Raw genomic sequence first — 12,733 nt, forward strand, 5'->3', positions numbered from 1 at the left:
GATAGTGATGCTATAAACATGGGGGTGATGTGTCCCTTCGAAACAGCACACCTGTATTCCTTGGATCAATATCTAGTAGTGCAATTGCTGGGTCGTAGGGGAGCTCTATTTTTAGTTTTTTGAGGAACATCCATACTGTTTTCCAGAGTGGCTGCACCAGCTTGCATTCCCAGGTAGTTCAATTTTAGACACGGGAAATTTGAGGCATTCAAATGAAGATGATGAGTAGGAAGTTGGATATTATGGATCGGGATGTCAGGAGTGAGATTGGCCTGAATTGCTGGTTACATTATTTTATCTTTTTATCTAATAACATCTGTCTCTCCATTTATTGGATATTCCTTTTATATACGTGCCTTGATTTTTCTAACACACACAAACAAGCTGGTTATTACAGAGCACATCCAACACCAATGCCTGTTCGTGAGCATGTTTGCATGTGGTACACAAATAGTCTCATACACTGGGTCTACATCTGATGTGTTTATCTGTATACTTTTTCCTCCAAACATCACTTATCTTGTTCTTGCCAGGTCTCTGGTAATCAACAAGAATCACGAAGCACTTTGCTATGATTCAATGTAGATTTTTTGCCTAAGGTCGTATCTATTTCTGGGAAATGTAAACAGAAGGTGCCCTATTAAAGTTTAGTACTCAGGCCATTTTTAAGGGTTTTGATTCCAAGTGGTCAAAAACCAATAGACGTCTGTAACATTTAAGAAAGGGATTGGTAGTAGCTGAAAGTTGATCAATTTCTTTTCCCACATTGGCCAATGCCATGAAAATGGTTTTCCAGTCTTGTATCAACATCAGTGTGGTTCTTTTGATGCAGTCATTTTGACCCGTGGATGTTTTGATGACCATGAAGCAAACGGTTAAGCTTGTAGCTTCAAAAAAAGGACACAGTAATTCCACTTCTGTGAATTCATCCTGCAGATATACTTGCACAGATGCCAAATGAATTTTGTACAAGCTTATTCACTGCAGCACCGTCTGTGGTAACAAAGGACTGGAAGCGACACAAATGTTCAGCAGTAGAGGACTGGTAAATCATAGGCTATCCACACAACAAAATACTGTGCAAAAATAAAAATGGACGAGCAGTGCAGTGTTTATAGCATGCTACTTTTTGCTTAAAAACATTGTGGTGGGGATAATATGTATTATTGGCATCTGCATAAAGAAACTCTAGGAATTCACAAGAAAACAAGAACAGTAGCTACCTGGATGGCAGAAAACAGGCAGATAGAAGACAGGGGTGGTGAGAAGACTTTTCAAGGTAGACCTTTTTCATTTTTTGAAAAACAGTCGAACCAGAAGAATTCCTTGCCTATTTACGTTATTTAAAAAAATGTCCATGTAATATATACAACGGATGTCTTCACCCCATCTCAGACCCCCTACCTCAGGCCTAACACTATTTCTGTTGCATGGTTTCTCTGAACATCACCCTATCCTGGAGGAATATCTGTTTTGCATACTATTTTGGTAATTAAAAACATGGTGCTGTTATGCATGTCTGGTTCACAATGCTAACTCCTTCTTCCAACAGCTCGCCAGAGATGTTCCCCAGATTACCAAAGCACTGAGGGTTTGGTATAAGATTTTATCCATTCACATTTATTCTCTCATCCAACAAATAGACATCTACTCAGACCCTCCATTGTGTTGATGCCTTTGCTGTATTTAGATAGATCATGCCGGTCATGAGTGAGTAGGATTGATGGGAGAGACCCCAGCTTGGTGGCAGGGCATTAGCCAGGAGGTTACTGTAGATGACAGTCTGGATGGAGTCTGGACAGGGAGCAGACAGGGAGGGGGAGAAGAATGAAGTACTCTCAGATGCCTCTCTCACCGATACAGTTGGGAATGAATGTCTAGTCACCACTGGCGGGCTCAGAGAGGAACCATTCGTCTGACCTTGCACGAACCCTCTTCTCTGTTGTCTGAAATGGACTTCAGCTTCAGAGATGTCAGAAGCAGATGAAAGAACCACACCCACGCAAAATAGCAGCAGCGACTTCTGTTTTCCAGAAGGCATAATGCTGACTGCCAATTCTCTTTTTTGCTGTGTTGTACCCTTTCAGTTCAGAAGTCTATTAAGGTGATAAAAATGAGAAGCCCCCATTATGCTCTTCAACAGTTGGAGCTGATACATCTCAGTGGCAGGGGGAATGGAGGGAGTTGCTGAGGACATGGGCAGGTTTTTTGTTTTTATTTTTCAGTGGTAGGTCTTCTCAGGGTATCCTGCAGCTTCAGAAAGAGTCTTGGAAACTTCAGAAGTAAAACAATGATGTAATTCCAGCCTCTTGGGTCCTTTGTTACACCAGAGAGAATGATCTCTGGGATTGGTGAAGTCATCTTAAGTATAGGAAAATTGGGTCTCAGCTTATTCTAATTGAGGGTGGTACATTACTATCTCAAACAGACACTTGATGTGGCGGCATTAGCAACATTACCCTCTGGGGGTGATATTGCTCATAATGAAAATACAGTTATGGGTGTCACTTCACCTGTTGCTAATTCTTAATATGTGGTCAAGGCTTGGTTTCCTAGGGACCACTTGAGTGTTTCAGGAAAGGATAAAAGAGGATGAGGCCTAGGGGCCTGGACAGTGATGGAGACGGAGAGAGTAAGCTTTAGTTAGTGGCCAGGGGAGCAGGTTAGGCGGGAGGGTGAATGGGGTGGGAAGAGATTCTTACCATGGGGCAGGGTCACTGAGCCCTAAGGTCAGACAGGGAGAGTGTCTCCGACCAGAAGTCTGGAGTTCTCCCTTGTCCAGGAAGAAAGCAGACACAAAATTGAACACAAAAGATACTAATATCCCAGAGGAGGCAAGAGCAGCCCCAAACAGAGCTTTCGTCTCCATATTTATTGAGCTCACAGGATATTACCCATGTGGTAAATGTGAGGAAAACAAGATCTTACACACGTGAATGTGGAGAAAAACAATCAGACAGTAATCATTAACTTGTGTGTGTAAGAAGCAAAGGGCTTGGGGGGCAAGAGGAGTTTGCGATCAAGGCACATTGGCGCCAGGCAGAGGGTAATTTCCTGCAGGTGATTTAACAAGTTACTCGTGATCCCATTACAGTATTTCGCTAGCTAACGTCGGACGCTTTTTCTAACCATTTATGCAAGTGGAACGTATTTCCCCGCAGAAGGGTATACAGAGAATGTAAAAAGGTGAGAGGGAAGGGTCGCTGGAAAGAGGTGGGAGATGATCTAGCTCAAATTTTACTTACTTCTTACTTGTTTTCACCTTACTTCTTTTACCTGGTTGTCAGGGACGAGGCCGGCCCAGTATCTGGCATAGGAAAGTCTACCTCAGAGGGGGAAGACAGAAGCTCATACATGTTTCCCATTGATGCTTCTATTACAAATCCTTCCTGGGAATTCTCTGTAGCGACCTTCCTTACTTGGCTGATTGCTGTTGTCATTCGAGGTCTTTGGATATTGAAGCCATTAAGATCAAAGGTAAGGACATACTTAATATTCTTGAGGCACAGTGCAGTCTCAGAGATTTTTCCTCACTTGAGAAGTCCTGTGGGTGATTCTGTCATATCTTGGTGTGGCTCAGCTCTCCGTGGCCAAGGCTTACGGTTGTAGATATCGCTGACGAACTGAAAACTTAGCCAATGAATTTCTATAATTTGCTAGTGGAGTGTTATTCTGTGTGTATTCTATGTGTTGGTCAAATAAACACAAAAATCAATGTGTTTTTATTTTTATTTTTTTATTTTTTTATTTTTTTATTTTTTTTATTTTTTCAACGTTTATTTATTTTTGGGACAGAGAGAGACAGAGCATGAACGGGGGAGGGGCAGAGAGAGAGAGGGAGACACAGAATCGGAAACAGGCTCCAGGCTCTGAGCCATCAGCCCAGAGCCTGACGCGGGGCTTGAACTCACAGACCGCGAGATCGTGACCTGGCTGAAGTCGGACGCTTAACCGACTGCGCCACCCAGGCGCCCCAATCAATGTGTTTTTAAAAAATTTTTGGGAGAGCTATGAAAAATAGGTACCCATTTGTATGAAGGTGGGAAGGAGATGCTTAAATTGAGATCGGAAGAATGAATAAGTGTTAACCGGGTGACAAGGCGCTTACAGTGGAAGGTCAGGAGGGAGGGGACAGAGAGCATTCTGGACATAATGGAGTTTGAGAACCTGAAACACTCAGGGTTTTCAGCGAGGAAGTCATGGCACATGACTTAGGTATGCCATTGAAACTGTGTACTAGGTTTTGTATTTGAGAAATTGGGTTTTAGGTTTTTTGTTTTGGTTTGCTTTTTTGCAAAGGTTCTGATTCTCTCTGTCATCATCAATAGCAGCTCTCCTGTAACTAGTAAAAAATTGAGCAACCTTTTTGAGTTCTAAAATGAAAGGTGCTGTAATGACATAAATGCTACCAAAAGCTACACCTAAAGGAAAAAAATATATATTAACTTGGCACTCTCCCCAGCTCCATTATGCAAGGAGATAATGAAAATCTTCTAATTAGGTTTTGCTTGGTGATGGAATCACAATTGAATTTTTCTGCAGATCAGAATTCACTTCCTCTAAAGTAGAAGTGGGAGCTTCATGTCCTGCCTCCCGTCCCACTGGACTGGATGAGTCATCAGGCCCACACTGGTTGAGTCCATTATATGTTAATATACAGATGAAGATTTTGCTCTCTAAAAAGATTACTGTCTGAAAACCAAAACAATTTTCCCCTATTGCTTTGTTTAAAAAGAATCCATTTTATTTTTATGCTGAGATTTTTCTGAATAGATGTTTCTAGCCATATGTATGAAGTATATCAGGCTAATTTGATTTTGCTAGAGATCTGTTTGGAAGGCCTGTCACAGGCAGGCCTGTGTGAATCAAGGAGCTCCTCCTGTGACCTGCAGGTTATCACACATCGTTAAGGGCCTGGTCAATTTTGGACGAGGTAAATACGAAGTGAACGTGAGTCTCAGTGCACATGTTCATTTTAGGGTACATATGGGTCTGCATTTCACCCAGAAGGAGCCTCCAGAGTGGGAAAGAGGCCGGCTTCCATTGTCACAGCCTCGCCTTACTGTCTGTAACCAGGCCCACGGAGATGGCCGGGGGTGAGGTCATTTGTTTCACCCATTCCTGCTGTGGAGTGATCGGGCAGCTCACTCAGCTGGAAACTGTTATTCCCTATCTGGATTTTATTACTCTTCTGAAATGCAGCTGGGAGCTGGCCCTCCCTGCCCACTGTGGGGGATCCACGGATCCATCACCATGAGCGTGTGCTCGCCCCTGCAGCAGAGATGTGGGCAGCAGCTGCTTCAGTCTCTGGCCTCCCAGCCAGTGAATTCTGGGGGCTGTTGGCCACCTGAAGGACAGGGCAGGAAACAGGCTAACCATAGATGTGAAGGGAGATAAAACTGTCGTTCTTTTTTTAAAAAAATTTTTTTTTACATTTATTTATTTTTGAGAAACAGACTGAGAAAAAGTGTGAGTGGGGGAGGGGCAGAGAGAGAAGGAGACAGAATCTGAAGCAGGCTCCAGGCTCTGAGCATGCAGTCATCACAGAGCCTGATGCGAGGCTCGAACCCACAAACTGTGAGATCATGACCTGAGCCGAAGTCGGATGCTCAACTGACTGAGCCACCCAGGTGCCCCAAAACTGTGGTTCTTTTGAACGCAGAAGCACTCATTAACTCAGTGATAGCACAAGGTATATGTGTATATTTATATTTTCCAACAATATTTTGTTTTATACTTTCTAGTAGATGCTAGTTCATTTGATTATAACGATTTGGGACTTTAAAAATAATTTCCCTTGACTGCTAGATTGGGAAATGTGGGTTGTTATGGCTCAGGCCAATTTTTTAGTTGTCCGGATGCTGGATTAGGTTTATGGCAAGTTAAGACCAGAGGTTCTCTCCATATTTGCCAGTCAGTGTGGGCTTCCCATCCCAGGTTGGTGCACATCTCCCTCTGACTTACGAAACTGAAAGAACTGATTTCTACCTGTACTTAGAGCAAACCACGCAAGAATATCTCGAGCAGGAAATCTTTCTTTCTGTCTTTTTGCAGAATGGTTAGGAGTGTAAGCTCTGGAGTCAGACAGCTGTGGCTTTAATGCTGATTTTCATCCTGACTGTATGGATTTAGACAAGCTAAATTATTTTACTCCATTTTCTCACCCAAAATGAGGGTAGTAGCAATTGCCTTGTTTTCAGAATGAAGTAATATAACAAATGTACTTGTTGTGCCTGTACACAGTAAACTCTCAAAAGTTACCATTCTTCTTATTATTCAACTAATATTTGTCAAATATCTTCCATGTATTATACATTTTGGTAGGTACCAAGAAGTATTAACTGTAGTTATAGAGAGAAAATCTGGAAACATGAAAACAAAACATAGGTACAACCTACTAATATCAACAGGTCATAGGTAAAATGGTCAGAAAAGATGAAAATTTTCAGGTGTTCAAAGTTCACTGATCCCTGGAGGAGTCAGAGAAGGCTTCAGAGAAGGAGGAGGAGGGCATTGGACTAGGGATAGGATGGCGTTAAAGGTTGGGATTCTGCTCTTGCTGCCATTCCCAGGCTCATGAATACCCTGGTGTCACAGGCTGGGTTAAGGCAGGCCTGCAGGGTCCCAAGGAGACACCATTCTCGAGCTACTTTTATATAGTTGGCCCAACTGTCAGCTGCACAGATGGTGCATCTTCCACAGGGAAAATAATGTCCAAGCTCCAGAGAACATAATTTTCCTAGGCTGAGATGAGAATAATTCTCTTCCGTTGGTTCTTCATTCAGATCATACTTTATTGATTATCTAATACACACTCTGTAGACTAGGTGCTGGAGACACAGAGGTGGGAGACACAAGAACCAATCTCATGTACTTCCTTTGGACATCTAAATGTAGAGCCCTTGGAGTGTTGATGGAGCCACTACCAGAAGTCTCCAAATGGTCAGCCTACAACAGGTGAGGCTGTGGCAAGGAGAGTGGAGCAGTCTGATGCTTTGGTGTGCAAGAAGGAATTTGACCTAACAAGGGAATCACACAAATTGGCCTTAAAAAAATTTACCCACTTTTTTTTAGGAGGGAAACCATTCTTATTCTCTCCCAATCTGTCTCCCAGTCTCTCTCCTAATCTCTCTCCCCCACTGTTTCTCTTCCTCCCTCCTCCCACCTCTCTTCCGACCCCTTAAGTTTTGGCTTCCACTCACAGGGGAATAAACTTCTACTCCATCTCTTCCCTCAAACAAGTGGAGAGAATACTTGGGGTCAACCCCCATCCTTTCCTTTAGATGATCTTCCTTTGCTGCCAATCTGATTGGGACATTGAACTGACTATATATACCTGTGCCATAAAACATGGTTCAGACCCAAAACTTTCTTTTCCTGTCTTCAAACTCTACTCCATTCCTACCCACATGAATTTCTTACACCTGCCATCCATAGTCCCAGTTCTTTCTGTTGGGACTTCATCCAGCTGGGCAAGCCAGGGAAGGGAACTGAGGTTCAGGGAAGAAGGACCAGGAAGAATGAAGCCCATTTCACCCTCCAGCCAAAGATGTTTTCTCTATATGGCCCTGATCAAGTTTTGGTCTGAGGTATTACAGCTTGCCCAGTCTTTGATAAGTGGAGACTCCATTTTTATTTATCTCTTAGTCTGTGTAGACAATTCATCTGCCAGATCTCCAGAGGGGAAGAGACTGACTGGCATCCTAAGTTCCAGCCCTATAATATTTATGAACTCTTCCACTCATAACTCAAATTGGGGGTCTGATAACCAGAAATGCTTCTTTCCATCTGGTAGTTTTTGCTCTTTGGCAACTGTGGCAGAGAAAAAGCCATGTGTTCATCAAATTTATTTTCATGTGCCTCTTTCTGGGAACAAGGGAAATTGTGCTTCTCAATCCCCTTGGAGTTTGAAGGGTCCTTGTGAACATTTCTGGCCAATGAAATGTGACATGTCACTTCCTGGCTAAGGCAGTGAAAAACTCCTTTATGACTCTCCAACTTTCCTTCCTCCACCATAGTTAATGCGGAAGGTTCATGTCCCAAATGATGTGGCTACAAAATAGTAAGGCCTCCATCAGCCTGGGACCCCAAGTTGTTTCTCAGAAAGAAACTGCCCTGGGGAACTGACATACACTCACAGAGGACTTTGTGTGAGTGAGAAATAAACCTTAATTGGGTTAATTCGCTAAGGTTTTTGTTACTGCCGCAGCACTTAGCCTTTTCTCACTTCTATAGCCTGAAATCCTTCAGTGATTTCCCATTGCTCTTAGGGTAAAACACAGTCATGAATACTGCTTGTCTCCCATGGTGTTTCCAGCGTGTAGCAAAATGCAAGACATAGAGCACATGCCCACAAGCTTATTGAGCAAATAAATGGTGGAATAAGCACCAGTCTTTAGTCTGGGGCTTCTTTCTTTGGCCCTGAGATCAGCAGACAGCTTGATAAAGTTGTGTGAAGGCCCTAAACCCCAAGTGCTCTGGGTCAGGGCTCATCAGCTAGTCAACTGACAATTTGTGGGGAGGTCTTTTGCTGGAAGGCTAGAGTCTTTGGCCATCCAGAAATGTATGGATAGGTGAAGTCTACTCCCTGCAAAAGCCTGTCAAACCGTTGCTGATGGATCTCACTGCAGCTAAGATTTACAAGGACAAATGAGGGACTCATTTCTACACATACTGAGTCTTTGTCTGCTCATAAGATATAATTAACCCACGTACCACCACTCACCTGGTTAAAATGCCAGTTGCAAACACAGCATTTCAGAGGAAGTAACCTCTAAAATGACGATGGATATCACTATGTTGCTGCCTATGGCTTTCTCCTGCAGATTTGTTTAGAAAGCTAGCATTAAAAATGTTTTGGGCTTAAGATGGAAAGAAAAAAAGTTTCTTGCTTGATGTACCTTCTTTGAGATTTACATTGGGAGACACAGCCTGTTTCTTATAAAGGCATTTGTATGATTGGTTTTGTACTAGCTACTTAAATACTTTTGGATCTGTATTTCCAGATAGGAGTGGAGCAGGGGTGGGATTAAGTCTGATTTGGCACTGATGGAAATAGCATGTGAAAATGCTGTGCAAAAGGGGAAGAGAAAAGATCCCTCCATGGGGAGTTGGAGGTTGGCAGCAAACATTAGGGTGCCTTTGCACCACTGGGTATCAAACACGTCCTGTCTCCTTTCAGTCTGATTAGACTGTAGTCTTGAGGCCCCTTAATAGATTGACAAAGTGTTGCTTTTGTACACGTCTGCTCATTTCTGGGGCCTGTACTTCTGATTCTTAGTGGGGCCTCCTTCCTCTTAGGTAGCTGATCCTGAGGAGTGGGGCACTTTCTGATCCCAGCCCTGTCTTCTGATCCCAGCCCTGACGCCTCAGGTGCTGTCAGCTACAGCAGCTGCACTGCTTAAGGGAGCTCTTCCCTGTGGTTACTGGTTACCCTTACTACTTACTGTTGTTTTTGTACATTTTCAAACTTCCTTTTTATGGTTTACTCCTCAGTCCTTTGCAGGTACCTCTCTCATTTACTCAGAACTCAAGGAGATCTTGATGATGTAAACAGCGTTGACCCCATCTTGGAGGATCAGGGGGAAAGGAGACCAAACCACAGAGTAGTTCAGGATCCATGCAGTGTGGCAGGCAGCAGCAAATCCAGGCTTTGGTCTCAGGGCTAGCCTGATTCAGTCTTCATCCCAGCTATTTACTTGTGTTTTCTCCCCCCAAATTACTCCAAAGGTTGCAATTTTAGTACAACTTCCATATCTTAGGAGTTCTTGACTTTTTTTTTTTATTTTTTTTTTTAACATTTATTTATTTTTGAGACAGAGAGAGAGAGAGCATGAATAGGGGAGGGTCAGAGAAAGAGGGAGACACAGAATCTGAAACAGCCTCCAGGCTCTGAGCTGTAAGCACAGAGCCCGAGGCAGGGCTCAAACCCACGGACCGTGAAATCATGACCCAAGCCAAAGTCGGACGCTTAACCGACTGAGCCACCCAGGCGCCCCTTGACTTTTTTTTTTAAGTTTATGTATTTATTGAGAAAGCGAGAGAGAGAGAGAGGCAGAGGGAGAATCCAAAGCAGGCTCCGTGCTGTCAGCACAGCCTGATCACTGTAGCATGATATCACAAACCAGGAGAAAGCAAGAGTTTGACACTTAACCTACTGAGCTACCCAGGCGCCCCAACTTCTTTACTTCTAAAGTTACTTGCAACCTGAAGTCTCTGTCAAGCTGGTCAGCTGGTGGAATCTGATGCTTTTGGCTTAGACTTCCAATGTGTCTATTCATTCCAGATATTGGATAATTGCTCCTGTTACTTCTTTCCCCCAATCCTATCCAGTTTTTATCCTAAGTCAAGTTCCATTATAACTTCTGCCCCCCCCCCCCCCCCTCCATGAAGCCCTCTGCAACATTGTAGCCTGCATGGATCTCTTGGTAAGGTCAGGGACCGATTTAGAATCTCATTGCTTTCTCCTGGTTTTATGGGGATGTGGTAATCTTTCCTATTTCCTTGCAGACAGGGGGACGTCTTTCTCTACTTCTCACTTCTCTATAATCTCCTGAACAGTTTTAAGCAAACTAAATGCTGACTGGGTAAGTTTGCCTTCTTAGTTCTGGAAATAATTTTTTACATTGAAAGCAGTATGGATATAAAAGGGCCAACTGAAGAAAAATACTAATTCACAGGATACATGTGCTCTAATGTTTATAGTAGCATTATCTACAACCGCCAAATTATGGAAACAGCCCAAGTGTCCAGAGATGGATGAATGGATAAAGAGGCTGTGGGGTGTATGTGTGTGTGTGTATGTATGTATATATATATATATATATATACACACACATATGTATGTATATACATATATATATATATACACATACATACACACACATACATATATATATAATGGAATATTGCTCAGTCTAAAAAAAATGAAATCTCCCATTTTACAATGGCATAGATGAAGCTGGAGAGTATTAAGCTAAGTGAAATAAATCAGTCTGAGAAATACTGTACGATTTCACTCATATGTGGAACTTAAGAAACAAAACAAGCAAAGGGGAAAAAAGAGAGAGAAGCAAACCAAGAAATGGAATTTTAACTGTAGAGAACAAACTGATGGTTACCAGAGGGGGTGGTGGGGGGGGGATGCGTGAAATAGGTGAAAGGGATTAAGGAATGCGCTTTTTATGATAAGCACTGGGTGTTGTGTGAAAGTGTTGAATTACTATACTATATACCTGAAAGTAATATTGTATTGTATGTTAACTAACTGGAATTTAAATAAAAGCACAAAAAAGGCTAGTTGAAAAATGTGATAAACTCCAATAACCATAAGGCTTATGAGCTGGATTAATTTGTCTCCTTCCAGGATCTCAGATGCTTTATTTGTTTATGTGTTCCCCATTGGTGATGATATTAAATCATGGTGAAGCTTTGGGTTTTACCACAATCCTGTTTTGACATTTATTCACCTAAACTTTTAAAAGTAGAATTAAGGATAAATTTGGTCCATATTTGTTTAAAATATAGATTATTAGGTCCCATCTGAGACCATCTGATGCTTGAGATGACCTCTCCAGGTCATCTTAATAAAACATTAAAGTTAAACACTGTCCTATGGGGTTTTCATTGCTAAATAAAAAGATGCGATTATGTTTGACTTCAAAGCATATGCCCAGACAATAATAAATGGAGGATTCGGAAAGATTAGATGTCTCGGTGACCCAAATGTTTTATACTGAAATGTGTAAGGTGTCTTGTTTGCTAGATCAGATCTTTTAAAGATCATGATTCTTCAGCTCCTAGCACCTTTTGGATACATCACACTGAATACGTGTTTGAATCTTTCAACCAGTATCATCATCTCCAGATAAGTGTTGAGAGTCACACTGGAAGGCTTTGGTAGTGCTAAAATGGGATTTCAGTCTGGCTGAGAAGCTTCTTGGGTTTTCCAAGGTGCTTTCCTTTTGGTTTTTCCTTTCCAGCTTAAGTTAACTTTCTCTCAATTTTTAAGATGGAAAGATCACCCAGAATGGTCTCTCTCCTACAGCTGTTGGAAATAGCTAATAGGGTTGGTGTGGAGTGCTTATTAGCTCCCTTGGGCTTAATAGCTGCAAAGGTCAGGGCAGACTAGCTACTATCACAGGGTCATAGCATGAATGGCATCTGGTCAGGAAAGATAAATACAACAAGACAGGGAGCAAAGCAAGGTTATTATTACAAGAAGTGTCACCCAGATGATAATGAAAGTCAAACAGTAAAAAAATCACTCAAATCATGACTGCATCCAAAAGGAAAGTAACCACTACACCTTCCGGAATTTACCACAGTGTTGTGATTGTTTGGCCATTAAAATGTCACTTGCAGAAATGAATAGTTGGGAATGCTGACTTCAAGTGAAATAGTTTTTTAATTTTTCTCAAAATATTCCAAGCATTATTGAATGGCAAGGTTAGGTCCCTGGAGAAATAATTACGACTTAAGGCCTCTTTGAAATGTAGACCCAGCTCTCTCTCTTTCTCTGTCTTTATCACACCTAGTTCATGAAAAATTTTCTTCAGAATCATTTGAGGAACCATGCTAATGAGGACTTGAATTTCCAGTACCGTACCTACTGCTGTGTATTACTGGTGACCGTGTATATCTATTGTGGCTCTCCATGGAAAGATGGCCCATTCCAGGAAGATGGCCTCCATTAGCCTTTAGAATTCCATCTTCCATCTTCAATGCTTCTTGA

The 12,733-nt window shown here is 42.2% G+C and overlaps 1 long non-coding RNA gene across 1 annotated transcript in view; it reads right to left on the reverse strand.

The window, feature by feature from the left end:
* LOC125168424 (uncharacterized) overlaps nt 1–11,559 on the reverse strand; it is a 28,264-nt gene extending 16,705 nt beyond the window's left edge. Inside the window, exons 1-2 of the long non-coding RNA XR_007153131.1 lie at nt 11,549–11,559; nt 6,812–6,814 (exon numbers count right to left, since the gene is read on the reverse strand). This is a non-coding gene — a long non-coding RNA (uncharacterized LOC125168424). The remainder of the gene's footprint in view (nt 1–6,811; nt 6,815–11,548) is intronic.
* Between the last annotated feature and the right edge of the window lie 1,174 nt (nt 11,560–12,733).

The sequence above is a fragment of the Prionailurus viverrinus genome, chromosome A1 (genome assembly GCF_022837055.1).
Source record: "Prionailurus viverrinus isolate Anna chromosome A1, UM_Priviv_1.0, whole genome shotgun sequence".
Taxonomy (NCBI): domain Eukaryota; kingdom Metazoa; phylum Chordata; class Mammalia; order Carnivora; family Felidae; genus Prionailurus; species Prionailurus viverrinus.